The sequence below is a fragment of the Equus asinus genome, chromosome 3, assembly GCF_041296235.1.
Source record: "Equus asinus isolate D_3611 breed Donkey chromosome 3, EquAss-T2T_v2, whole genome shotgun sequence".
NCBI classification, from domain to species: domain Eukaryota; kingdom Metazoa; phylum Chordata; class Mammalia; order Perissodactyla; family Equidae; genus Equus; species Equus asinus.
Window position 1 is genome coordinate 63,713,483 of NC_091792.1, and position 13,842 is coordinate 63,727,324.

The window sequence follows — 13,842 nt, forward strand, 5'->3', positions numbered from 1 at the left end:
AAACAAAAAAACTGAGCTGGTGGATCTAGACAACAGATTGGTGGTTGCCTGAGGTGATGGGGGGAGGGTGAAATGGGTGAAGTGGGTCAAAGGTACAAATTTCCAGTTATAAAATGAGTAAGTGATGGGAATGTAGTGTAGAGGATGGTGATTATAGTTAATAATACCGTGTTGCATATTTGAAAGTAGCTAGGAGAGTGGATCTTGAAAGTTCTCATTGCAAGAAAAAGATCTGTAACTGTGTGTGGTGACAGATGTTAACTGGACTTATTGTGGTGATCATTTTGCAATATATACAAATATCGAATCATTACATTGTACACCAGAAACTAATATAATGTTATGTCAATTATACCTCAATTTAAAAAAAATGCATCATACACAACTAGAAGGACCTACAACTAAAAAATATACAGCTATGTACTGGGGGGATTTGGGGAGAAAAAAAAAGATTGTCAACAGTTGTTAGCTCAGGTGCCAATCTTTAAAAAAGAAAAAATGCATCATAGACCTAAATGCAAAACTATAAAACTCCTAGGAGATATCATAGGAGAAAACTTTGATGACATTGAGTATGGGGATGACTTTTTAGATATGGTACCAAAGGAGCAATCCATGAAAGAAAGAATCAATAAGCTGGACTTCATTAAAATTAAAATTTTCTTTTCTACAAAAGACAATGTCAGGAGAATGAGAAGACAAGCCACAGGCTGGGAGAAAATATTTGAAAAAGACACATCTGATAAAGGACTATTATCCAAGATATACAAAGAGCTCTTAAAACTCAACAAGAAGAAAACAAACAACCTAATTAAAAAATGAGCCAAAGACCTTACAGACACCTTACCAAAGAACATATTCAGATGGCAAATAAGCATATTAGAAGATGCTCCACATTGTATGTCATCAAGGAAATGCAAATTAAAACAACAATGAGATACTACTACACACGTATTAGAATGGCCAAAATCCAGAACACTGACAACACCAAATGCTGGTGAGGACGTGGAGCAACAGGAACTCTCACTCATTGCTGGTGGGGATGCAAAATGGTACACCCACTTTGGAAAACATTTTGGTGGTTTCTTACCAAATTAAACATGCTCTTACCATACGATCCAGCAATCATGCTCCTGGGTATTCACCCAAAGGAACTGAAAACTTATGTCTACACGAAAACCTGCACACACATGTTCATAGCAGCTTTACTCGTAATTGCCAAAATGTGAAGCAACCAAGATGTCCAGATACATAAACTGTAGCACATCCAGACAATGAAATATTATTTAGCACTAAAAAAAAAAAAGCTATCAAGCCATGAAAAGACACGGAGGAAGCTTAAATGTCTATTACTAAGTGAAAGAAGTCAATCTGAAAGGCTACACATGGTATGATTCCAACTACATGACACTCTGGAAAAGGCAAAAGTATGGAGACAGCGAAAAGATCAGTGGTAGCCAGGGCTTCGAGAGGAGGAGCCATGAATAGGCGGAGCACAGAGGGTTTTAGGGCAGTGAAGATACTCTGTGTAATACCATAAAGATGAATACATGTCATTATACATTCGTCCAAACCCACAGAATGTACACCAAGAGTAAACCCTGATGTAAACTATGGACTTTGGGTGATTATGATGGGTCAATATGGGTTTATCAATTGTAACAAATGTCCCTTCTGGTGGGGGGATGTTGATAATGGGGGAGGCTATCGATGCATGTGTAGGGGGTCAGGGAGTCAATGGGAAATCTCTGTACCTTCCTCTCAGTTTGCTGTGAATCTAAAACTGCTCTAAAAATAGTCTTTAAAAAATTTCATTTCTAATTCTATTTCTCAGAGATAATTCCTCTTAATATTTGGTTATATAGACCACCAAACTTTTCTTCATGCATGTATCTTTAAAACTCTACCACCATGTTCATAGCAGCATTATCCACAATCACCAAAGGTGGAAACAACTCGAATCCATCAACAATAAATGGATAAACAGAATGTGATATATCCATATGCTGGAATATTGTTCACCTTAACAGGAGGGAAATTCTGACACTTGGTACAACATGGATGAACCTTGAAGACATTACGCCAGGTGAAATAATCCAGTTGCAAAAGGACAAATACTGTAGGATTCCACTTATATGAAGTACCTGGAGGACTGAAATTCATAGCAATAGAAGGTAGAGTGTTGGTTGCCAGGGGCTGGGGGAGGGGAGAATGGAGAGTGGTTTGATTGGCCTGGAGTTTCAGCTGGGGAAGACGACAATGTTCTCGAGATGGATGGTGGTGACGTTGCCCAACAAGGTCAATCTAAGGGAAGGCTTATTGTTCAATTTTTTCAACTTTTGAAAGTGATAGTTAATGCCACTGAATTGTACACTTAAAAATGGTTAAAATGGGGGCCAGCCCAGTGGCACAGCAGTTACGTTCACACATTCTGCTTCAGCATCCCAGGTTCGCTGGTTCGGATCCCAGGTGCAGACCCCAGGTGCGGACCTATGCACCGCTTGTTAAGCCATGCTGTGACAAGTGTCCCACATATAAAGTAGAGGAAGATGGGCATGGATATTAGCTCAGGGCCAGTCTTCCTCAGCAAAAAGAGGAGGATTGGCAGCAGATGTTAGCTCAGGGTTAATCAGCCTCAAAAGAAAAAAACAAATGGTTAAAATGGTCAAATTTATGTTATGTATATTTTGCCACAATAAAAAAAGTTCAGTTAAAATATAACTCTGCCGCCTCCTTCCCACCGCACACACACATATGTACCTTGGTTGCAAGTAACAAAAAAACTCAATTCAAATTAGTTCAAGCACTAAAGAGGACTTTAGGTACAGAAATACCTCCTAAACCCAACGGCAGGCACGCAGCTAGCTATTTCGGGCACTGAGACCAAGAACCAGAAGCTTCAGAAACAAGAGCCACTCTCTCAGTCTCTCTGTCTTCTCTATCTTTGGGGTTGCGAAGTCTCTGTCTTCTACACCATTCAGGGCGTCTGTTTCTTCCAACTCTCAGTCTGGGCTGGTTTTCTCTGCTGTTCCAAGCGTGCGGTGGAAGGTAGCTGCCCTCAGCTTCTGGGTTTACTTTTCCTTTTAAAGATTTTTCCCTTTAAAAAAACCCTCAATTTTCAGACTTAAATGACCAACCTAGAATGGCTTAACTTTTCTAAACCCCAACTGCAAATTCCCAGCAAAGACATTCTTTGCTCCCAAGTTTACCTTGAAAAATTTCAGGCTCATAAAAAAGTTGGAAGAATAGAACACTAAACCTTTCACCAGATTCATCAGTTGTTAACATTTTGCCACACTTAACTAGTTTTCTCTCTTTCTCTACACACACATATACAGTTTTTTTGTTTTTTTTTTTAGATTGGCACCTAGGCTAACAACTGTTGCCAATCTTTTTTTTTTTTTTTTCTGCTTTATCTCCGCAAACACCCCTGTACACAGTTGTATACCTTAGTTGCAGGTCCTTCTAGTTGTGGGATGTGGGACGCCGCCTCAACATGGCCTGACGAGTGGTGCCATGTCCGCGCCCAGGATCTGAACCCTGGGCCGCCGCAGCAGAGCATGTGAACTTAACCATTCGGCCACAGAGCCGGCCCCAACATACAGTTTTTTGAATGAACCATTTGAAAGTAAGTTATGGATATCATAACACTTCTACCCTGAATGGTAAAGACTGTCTTTTTCTGAAACACATACCCTCATCACACCTTAGAAAATTAACCAAAATTCAATCATATCATCTAATATCCAGTACAGATTCAAAATTTCTCAAGTGTCCCAAATTTTCCTTTATAATATTTTTTTATCAAGGATCCAATCAAGGTTTTTATGTTGCATCTTTTTGGTCATTTAAAAATCTAGAATAGTCATCTTGTCTTTTTTCATGTTACTTTCTTTTTTTTTTTTTTAAAGATTGGCACCTGAGCTAACAGCTATTGCCAATCTTCTTTTTTTTCCCTTCTCCTCAAAGCTCCCCAGTATATAGTTGTATATTCTAGTTGTGGGTCCCTCTGGTTGTACTATGTGGGACGCCACCTCAGCATGGCCCGATGAGTGGTGCCATGTCCACGCTCAGGATCCGAACCAGTAAAACCCTGGGCCACCAAAGCAGAGCTCACAAACTCAACCACTTGGCCACGGGGCCCGCTCCTCATGTTTCTTTTTTTCTTTTTTTTTTTAAAGATTTAATTTTTTTCCTTTTTCTCCCCAAAGTCCCCCGGTACATAGTTGTATATTCTTTGTTGTGGGTCCTTCTAGTTGTGGCATGTGGGACACCGCCTCAGCGTGATTTGATGAGCAGTGCCATGTCCGCGCCCAGGATTCGAACCAACAAAACACTGGGCCGCCTGCAGCGGAGCACGCGAACTTAACCACTCGGCCGCGGGGCCAGCCCCTCCTCATGTTTCTCGGTATCAACTGTTTCAAAACATTCTGGCCAGTTGTCTTATAGAATGTCCTTCATTTTGAATTCGTCTGGTGTTTCTTCATGATTGGTTTCAGATTAAATCTATTTTTTTGTAAAACAGTCACCTAGGTGATGCTGTGTACTTCTTATTTCATCTCACCAGGAGGCAACTTCTGGTTGGCTATTTACTGGCGGTGAATATAATAACCACTAAGTCTTTCCATTGTAATGATATGTTTTGCCTTTTGAATCAATAAGAAATCTGTGGGGTGATAACTTTGAGACTGTGTGAATATTCTGTTTCCCTATAACTTTGTATCCTATATTTTTTGATGATCTTTGCCTGAATCAATTATTATGTTGGAGAATGCAAAGAGGTGATTTTCTATCAGTCCTTCCTCATTTATTAATGGCATTCTTGTAAAGAAGAGCTTTCCCCCGTTTTTCTTCTCATTCCCCCCTCTCTCTTTAGGAGCACTATAGTATGTACATCTTTAAAAAAAACAACCTCAGTGTATCATGAACACTTACACGATTATTCTTTTTTGATGCTCAAATTGCCCCAAATTTGGCCAGTGAGAGTCCTTAAAGTTGCCAACTGTGTCCTGAGCTGACCCCATTAATCTTTGAACACTGCATTTTCTGGTACAATATGTTCCAGAAGTACCTTCCACTTTCTTGTCTCAGATCTGGAATCAACCAAAAGAGAGAATGTCACTGGCTTAAAGTGAATCTGTTAGCCCTTGCCCTTGACCCCAATGGCTATAGAGGGAGGTGGAGTGTCGGGAAAGGACCCCATAGAACAAACCTTCCTACCTATGTTTGTGTGTGTGTGCGTGTGTGTGTGGCAGTGGGGAGGCGGATGCCCTTGAGCGCTGGAAAAACCTAGAAGGTTTAATACTGCAGGACACCAAGATTGGGACCAAGAGCCTAGTCTAAGACTTCTTCATGTTACCTTTTTGGGACATCTCCATCCCATCTTTCTATTTCAAATGTACCTCTGATAATCATGATGCGTATGAAAATGCTGGTGGGAATACTACAGTTTTATGTTGGGGGCTCCTCACCTCCCTAGTGATGCATATTCAGACAAACTGTGATAAATTCAGCTTAGATTTACTGATCTCTCATTATGTGCCAGGAGAGTTGATTTCGCAGACATTCTCTCATTTAGATTTTAAAACAGCCATGCAAAATAGGTACTGTTATTCTCATTTACAAGTTAGCAAAGGAATCTCAGGTTAAGTAACACGCTAGTAAGTGGCAGAGTCCAGGCTCCAGGTAGTTCTTCAGACCCTACATATGGCCCTTTCTCTCCCGTTCCTTATAATCCTGTACATGAAAACAACCTGATGACCCCGATACAGTCAATCACCAAGTGTGTCCTGAGTACCATTGTGTCAGGCATGTTCAAACACACATCATTTATTAAGCACTGACTGTGTGCGAAGTATTAAATTCGCTAATGTAGCAAATGAATGGAAGATATAACTCCCATTGTTTAGGACTTTATATTCTCACTTGGGAGTGAGGGGAAACATACAAGGAAAGACTCATACAAAGAAATAGGTGCAGATTATCTTGAAGAATGTGAAAAAGGTGTCATGAAAATGTCCAATGAATAGATTTTGTAATAATCGTGATACGTTATTTTAACTCATTTGAAGAACTTTTTGGAAAAAGTTATTGACAAGGGAGTCAAGAGACTTTAATAATAATTAGATACTTTTAAACTGAGTGTTTACTGTGTACCAGGTGTGTTATGTATGCTATATGCTATAACCCTCATAACACCCTCCCAAAATTCATATGTTGAGGCTCTGACCCCCAATGGGACTGTATTTGGCGACGGGGCCTCTAAGGAGGTAAGTGAGGTTAAATGAGGCCATAAGGGTGGGGCCCTAATCCAGTATGACTGGTGTCCCTATGAGAAGGGGAAGGGACACCAGGGATGCACACACAGAGGAAAGGCCACGTGAGGACACAGTGCAAGGGCAGCCATCTGCAAGCCAAGGAGGGAGGCCTCAGGAGAAACCAACCCTGTAGCACCTTGACCTTGGGCTTCCAGCCTCCAGAACTGTGAGAAATAAATGTCTCTCGTTTAAGCCAGCCAGTCTGTGGGATTTTGTTATGGTGGCTCTAGCAGACTAATACACGCCTGTTCAAAGAAGGAAGCAGGATCTCCACTTTTCAGATAAAGACAACTAGGTTCAAAGGGGCAAAGAAACTTTTCCAAGTTCCAGGAGACGGGAAGTGGTGATACCAGAATTTAAATCCAGTTCTATCTCACACTGAAGCTATGACTGTTTTTGCTGCAGTCTCCTTTGACTGAGTTCTGGCACTGCCACAGCTGAAGTAGGTGCCATGAAGGCGAGGATGATGTCTAATTTGCCTACCATTGCGTCCCTATGCCCTGCTACAGTACCAGTCACAGCGCTCAAATGTTTGTTGACTGAATATCTTTGCCCTAAAGAGCCTTATGATTTGATTTAGACACAAAATCAAGCAAATATATAACCCATATCATACCATTGTTGTGGTGGAGGTTTTTGGACCAGTAATTCTGGGAAGGGAAAGTTCAGGGTGGGGTGGAACAGAAGGAAAGACTTCAGGAGGTAGATGGAACTCCAGCTGGACCTAACTCTCAGGACACCAGGAAAAATAGTCACCGTCAGTGTCCAATGGCTTATTTCTTTATCTTTTATATTTTAAGTCATTTTATGAATATTTTACAGAATGAAAATAAAGGAATAGTGAAAACAACTTCGTCAGAAGTTTTCATAAAATTCGAACACAGCAAACCTCTGTGTATTAAGTAAATTTTGAGGCACAAACATCATTGAAAATGAAACAATGCTATCGCATGTCCTTTTAGCCAAAGGGGACGGGCCGGGTTTTTGTCATAAATTATTGCCATGAGGAAGTCCTTCGACTGACTAACTGGATGAAAATACCATATCCCCTTTTTGTCCTTAAAATTACATTGTTCACACATTGATTCTTAAATTTGAGAAAAATCATTAAGATACTGTCATCTGAGGACTCAGTCTGAGATTTCACTCACAGGATAAATTTTATCATCACTCTTAGAGTCTGGAGTGCTGCTCTCTGTCTCTTTTCATTTCATCTTCTGGTTTGTCTAATAATTTGTAATGTCTTCTCTGTCTATTTTCTTTTCTTTGCCTTTAAGGGTAGAAAATGAAAAATTCTGAATTGTCATCTGTGTTCAATGAAGGCTAAAAGCAGACTACAAAGATGGCATCTACTGCCTTCTTTTATACCTTCTTGAAAGATGACATAACTCTTTTGGCAACAAGAAAAATGAAGGATGACGGTTTCCTCACTATTGCATCCTCTTTCTAGACAATTTCATCATCCTCCTATTTTAAAATTATTTTTGTCTTTTTTTGCATAGCTGGGAACAATAGATGAATAATGATGAGGAATGATGAGTAACAATTTTCAGGTAATGGAACAGTACCATATTTCAAGATATAAGAAAAATAAGATCACTAAGATCTTACATTCTATTTTAGACACAGTGCCTTTAGATATTTATTTAATTAAAAAATATGTAAATTTTCTTTTTTTTTTGGAAGGCCTCTAAGAAAGAAGAAAATTATAAAATACCGATCCTTATAAATAGTTAGAACTGGAAAAAAGGGACTTGGACAAGCGGGTCAGGACAGACAGGCACTCTGGCTGTGCCCAGCAGGCAGAGGCGACACCGCGCTGCGCGTCCGGGAATCAGTGAGCAGATCAGATTTATCACGACTGAAGTTTCATCGGGAGGCGGGGCCATCAGGTCGGAGGTCTGATCATGGCCTCCGTCCATTTGAGCAATGTGGACTCTGTTTGGCAAGGCAAGGCACGGTAGCTCTGAAAGATTAGAAGCAGGAGTGCCATGATGCATGCAAACCTTCTTCTGGTTCTTTTCCACAATGATTGTGAAGCTTTATTCCCAAGGAAAAAATTTAGCTTTTAATGTGTCATAAAAATCATACATAAGAATCCTAACATTCAGTTCAAGCATTATGCATTTATTTTCAAGTGCTTCCATATGTATTACATTCTTTCACAAATTAAAAACCCACATGCTGTCTTCACTCCACTTAAAACCACACACATATTAACAAATAAACTGCTTAGTTAAACCCTGTTTCATTGAGAGTTTGCACTGACTCCACGGGCCTTGAATGTTTTAGGCACTGCACTGGTTTGCTAGCAGGGGACGTGACGATAAATACTAGATTTCTCAGTCTGGAAAGCTGGAGCTGAAGAGTGAGCGTGGTTGTAAGTTCTGAAATGGTCAGGGCAGTAGATAAATTTAACACACATTTGTTTTTCAAATTCTGGAAGAGTTTCATAGGGGAGAAGCTTATGGAACCATTATCCTAAGAGGTACTGATGCCTGAACAAGTAATATCAAAGATTAAGATAAATGTGGAGATGACAGTCATAGCTGGTTATTAAAGAAAACCTGAGCATGTTGAGTGGCCCTCCCTTAGAGGCTGCTCTCAGGGCCGTACATTTCCAGCTGCTTAGGCAGAGTCACACCTAGTGTGACCCTTCTTACATCCTGGGGAGGCAGTCTGCACCAAGAGGAGCATCTTGTTTTCAGAACACATCCCCATAGACTATTTTTTTTTTTTGCTTTCTCGTTTTTTTTTTGGTGAGTAAGATTGGCCCTGACCTAACATCTGTGCCAATCTTCCTCTGTTTTGTATGTGGGACACCTTCACAGTGTGGCTTGATGAGCAGTGTGTAGGTCTGTGCCAGGAATCTAAACCTGTGAAACCCGGGCCACTGAAGCAGAGAGCAGTAACTTAACCACTATGCCACTGGGCCAGCCCCTAGACTTTTTTTTTTTGGTGAGGAAGATTGACCCTGAGCTAACATCCATTGCCAATCTTCCTCTTTTTGCTTGAGGAAGATTGTCCTGAGCTAACATCTGTGCCAATCTTCTTCTACTTTATGTAAGATGCCACCACAGTGTGGCTTGATGAGCAGTGTGTAGGTCTGTGCCAGGAATCTAAACCTGTGAAACCCGGGCCACTGAAGCAGAGAGCAGTAACTTAACTACTATGCCACTGGGCCCGCCCCTGGACTTTTTTTTTTGGTGAGGAAGATTGTCGCTGAGCTAACATCTGTGCCAATCTTCCTCTATTTTATGTGGGATGCTGCCTCAGTGTGGCTTGATGAGCAGTGCTGGGTCTATGCCCAGGATCTGAACCTGTAACCCCAGGCAACTGAAGCAGAGTGTGAGAACTTAACCACTATGCCACTGGGCCAGCCCCTAGAGTATTTTTTTAAAACAAAACAATTATTGATTGTTGTCTGGACTGAGGAGGGCTGTCACTTGGGGTCTCTCATGAGGTTGCAGTCAGATGGTGACTGGAGCTGGAATCATCGCAAAGGCTGTCTGTTGATGCTGTTTGTTTGTTAGGATCTCAATTCGGGCTGAGGACTGGAAACCCTGCACTTTGCCTCTCCATTGTTGCCTGTGCTTCCTCACATCATGGCGGCTAGGTTTGAAGAGTAGTCATCCCAAGAGAGCGCGAGGCTAAAGCACCTTTTATGACATAGCCTTGGGAGCTACACAGCGTCCCCTCTGCTGCGTTCTCTTCATTAGTAGTAGGTCCCTACATCCAGCCCAATTTAAGGGCTGGGGAAGTAGATTCTACCTCTTGATGGGAGACCCACTGACGTTTTAAAAATAATGCTGGTTATCATCGCCACATATTGATGATAATTATACCTAGGGTCTCTCCCTTGCCATTCGTTCATTCAGTAAATATTTATTGTGTTGGGTATTATATTCATGCTTGACATCTGAATAGGGCTTTATAGCTTTCAAAGCACCTTCATATCCGTTATTTTACTTGATATTGTCAACAACCATGTCCAATAGGCTGAGTGTGTTTTATTACTTCCATTTTTCAGATAAAGTAATAAGAAACTAAGGAACTCATCCAAAGTGCCTGAGCTGGGGCCTGGTCCAAAGGTCATTCACACCTAAGTCTGAACTGGGACTATGTTCTTTCCATTCACCCAGAACATCTCTCTTTCAACAGGTCCAAGACTGGGGAGGGGGATAGAGAATCACACAGACTTGCTTTGAAGTCACGTGGCCTGTGAGGGCGGTGCTACTAATTATACTGCGATCACAGGTATGAATCAGAACCTTACCAGGTAAGCTGGACATGTGTTCACCCTACCCACAAACGGTCAAACTTCATTGGCACCCAAGTGTCCTGTGTTTTTCCACCAAATCACGCCTTAATTTTTAAACTTCCCATCTCTTTAAGCAAAACCAGCAAGTGCAAAGAGAGCCATCAGTGTAGGAAGGATCCAGAATGTCCCAGGATAAGGCATGAGGGCATCTAAGCACTTACATGTAACTGTTCGACCAGCTCCCGGAACCTGGCTCATCCCACAAGAGCTGAGGCCCTGGGACGACTTTGGGTTGATGGGCAGAGGCCTGTAAGGAGACGTCTAGTTGTCCTAGGCTTCTCTTCTGCTGTGCTGCATCACTGGTTGGGGATTCAGGAAGACTACACTCTAGAGAGTAGAGTTGAGGGTACAAGTGATAGACTTGGTACAGGCTGAGGAAGGAAAGGCAGCTCTGATTTGGTGGCCTATGGCTCAAGCCTAGGGTTAGGATGGGCAAGTCAGGGATGAACAAAATCAAAGGCATGTGGTTGCCAATTGAGTGTGGGTGTGGCATAGCCTGGGGTGGGGCTGTGTGCAGTTTGGGTTCTCCAGAAGGAGATACTGAGGGGGAGTCTGGGGTGTAAGATGTTTATTAGGGATCAGCATCTGTGGAAGGAAGGGGAAGGAATCAAGATTGGGTAAACGAAGAAGTCACAGTGCGATGCAAGCCCGACAAAGCCCTGGCCAGCCCAGTGGGGAGCTGTAGGGTGAACATTGCCCATCAGTGTTGCCCCTGTTGGACAGAAATGGCTGGGCCTTTATACCTACATCGCTGGGTCAATGGATGCAGGCTGCCCCAGGAAGGACGGGACCTTGGGTGACACAAACTCTAACAATTGAGGCAGATCATGAAGGAGCTGAGAGCTGGTAGCTGTGTGCTGGCTATGCTTCCGCGAGCTGGGCCACAGTCCTTCCTTAAAGGGGGCTGTGTGGTGCATCTCCACCCCAGGCTGTTATAGGAGGAACAGAAAAACTGGAAGAAAATTCCTACTTTAAATTAGGTGTGGACTTGGGTTTAAGGGACCCAGACCTGGTACAGATTCTGCTTCTAATTGGTTGTATGACCCTGGGCATGTCTTTTCCTCTCCTTGGGATTCACCATTCTCTCCTCTAAAAGTGAGAGAGCAGGGTTCGAGTTGGAGCCAGCCTGCAAGGCCCTTTGTTTCCTGGGCTGGGCGGACTCTTCTGCCTCTGAGAGTGGGCTGGGTGAAGCATTCTTGCTCTTGCTTGGGGCTATTTGTCACAGGCTGCTCAAAGTAAACTAGAATATCCCCCAGAGAATAATGTTTTAAATGGAACTATAGAAGAATTTCTTGTGACTGTTAAGTGGCTAAAGAACAGAGAGTCCCCAGGGAGTGATCAGATGCCACTTGTCACACTTGGGAAAGATTTAGCCTTTCCATTAACGAGAAAGAGTGTATAGAGTTGTGGTTAATAGCTGCCGTGTGCCGTACTTAGAATTTATGGAGAACGTTTTTGTGCCTTTCCTGTTCTTTGGATTTTACTTTCTTCCTGAAAACCCTTCACTGGCCTCTTTTGTGTTTTGTAAGCATCAACTTAAAATTGCACATTTGATGTGGAAGACTTTTTGAAACTAATGGATTATCTGTAGCTTTCCATTATTCTTATCTTCTGTTCCCAAGGTAATTAAAAGATGGCTGCGGCACTGAGTGATTTCAAGCGCTTCATCCAGTTATCTGCAGTATTTATCTTTCTCCTTGTTGCTGAATATCCTCTTTTCTTTAGTTGAAGAAATCTTGACATTTTCAGTGTTGCTCACAGATTGGTGATAGGAAGGCTGGCAGGTCTTCCCGGGACTTGTGAGTTCTCCAGGCAGTCAGCTTTAAGTGAGATTGAGGTGGCAGCCCTAGTTGGCCTCCGAGGACCTTCAGCCCCCTGACTCCCCCGAGAACAGGTGGAAGATAAAGGGGCAATTAGGGGCGTCGGGAGGTGGAAGTCTCTGCAGCATGGCAGGTTCTGTAGTGGAGAGATTCAGGGAGCTGTGATTCCCGCCAGGTGGGGGAGAGGAGAAGGGGTCCCTTTGGGCAGAAGGGACACTTCTAGTGCTGTCAGTCTTCAGAGGTGACAGGAGGAGAGGGAACCCAAACTGGAGGGGATGTCCAGTTGACAATGGTCATCTGTGCGCTAATCCCGGGTTTCGCAGAGGTGAGCTCCAGGCTGGATATAAATGGATGGAGGGGAAGAAGAGCAAATGGCATAAGAAAACACCAGTGGCAGGACTCAGCTGGAAAATGAAACTTGGCTGGCAGGAGGGCCCAAGCGGGGAAAGGATGCAGATGAAACAGGATGACTGTTAGTAATCAGAAGTCCTTCTTTTCCTTTTTCTGCCCAGATTCTGAGAGGTTGAACTGGAAACGACTTCATTTTCTTGAGCCAGTGGGAAAATGTATTTGGAGTGTGGTTCTAGTAGCCTCTTAGGAATGGATCTCAGTGTGCAAGAGACTGGATAGTAGGGGGCAGTACCCCAAGGGAGACTGGTGTAGCCCAGATATGAGAGAAGGCAAGGGGAAGTGGTGTGCAAACTCTAAAGTGCTACACAAACATGTCCTCTCACTTAATGTCATCATACCTTCCAGAAACCTGGACCTCAAAGCGGGTAGTACCTCAGAGAGCTCTGCAGTGCACCATGCCCGGTTTCCCTGCCTTGCCCCTAATCGAGCCCTTTAATGACGTGAATTTGAACTTGGTGTAAGAGCTTCCTACCTGGACTTCCTGCCTCAGTCTCTTCTCCTTCTGATTACAACCTTGTCTCCGCTTCTGGAGCAGTCTCACCAGCACGCAGTGTTATGATCCTCTCCTCTGGGTGAAAAACTCTCCAAATCGCCCCAACCCCACCAACAGCAGCCGATTTCCTCACAAGCGTTAGGCCCTTCAGCTTGCTTTTTTATTCTTATATCCTGTGTCCTCTCTCACCCAGTCTCATAGAGAGTCATAATTTTAATTTTGCTCTTTCTGTCTTTATTTATCATTTGTCCTCCTGATCAGAATCCCCCCTTTTTCCTCCTTCCCCCTAAAACCTCGTCTATAGAACTCTTATCATCCCTAAGGCCGAGTTCCGATGCCACTTTGCTCAAAAAGCTTAGCAAGACTTCTCTGAGCAGAACCCATCTTTGTGTCTCCTCTGCTGCCATAGCACTGTTATTGCACGTAACCCAGTTTGCCTTGTTTATTGGTTCTTTTTCTGTCTTCCCCGTGAACTGCTGG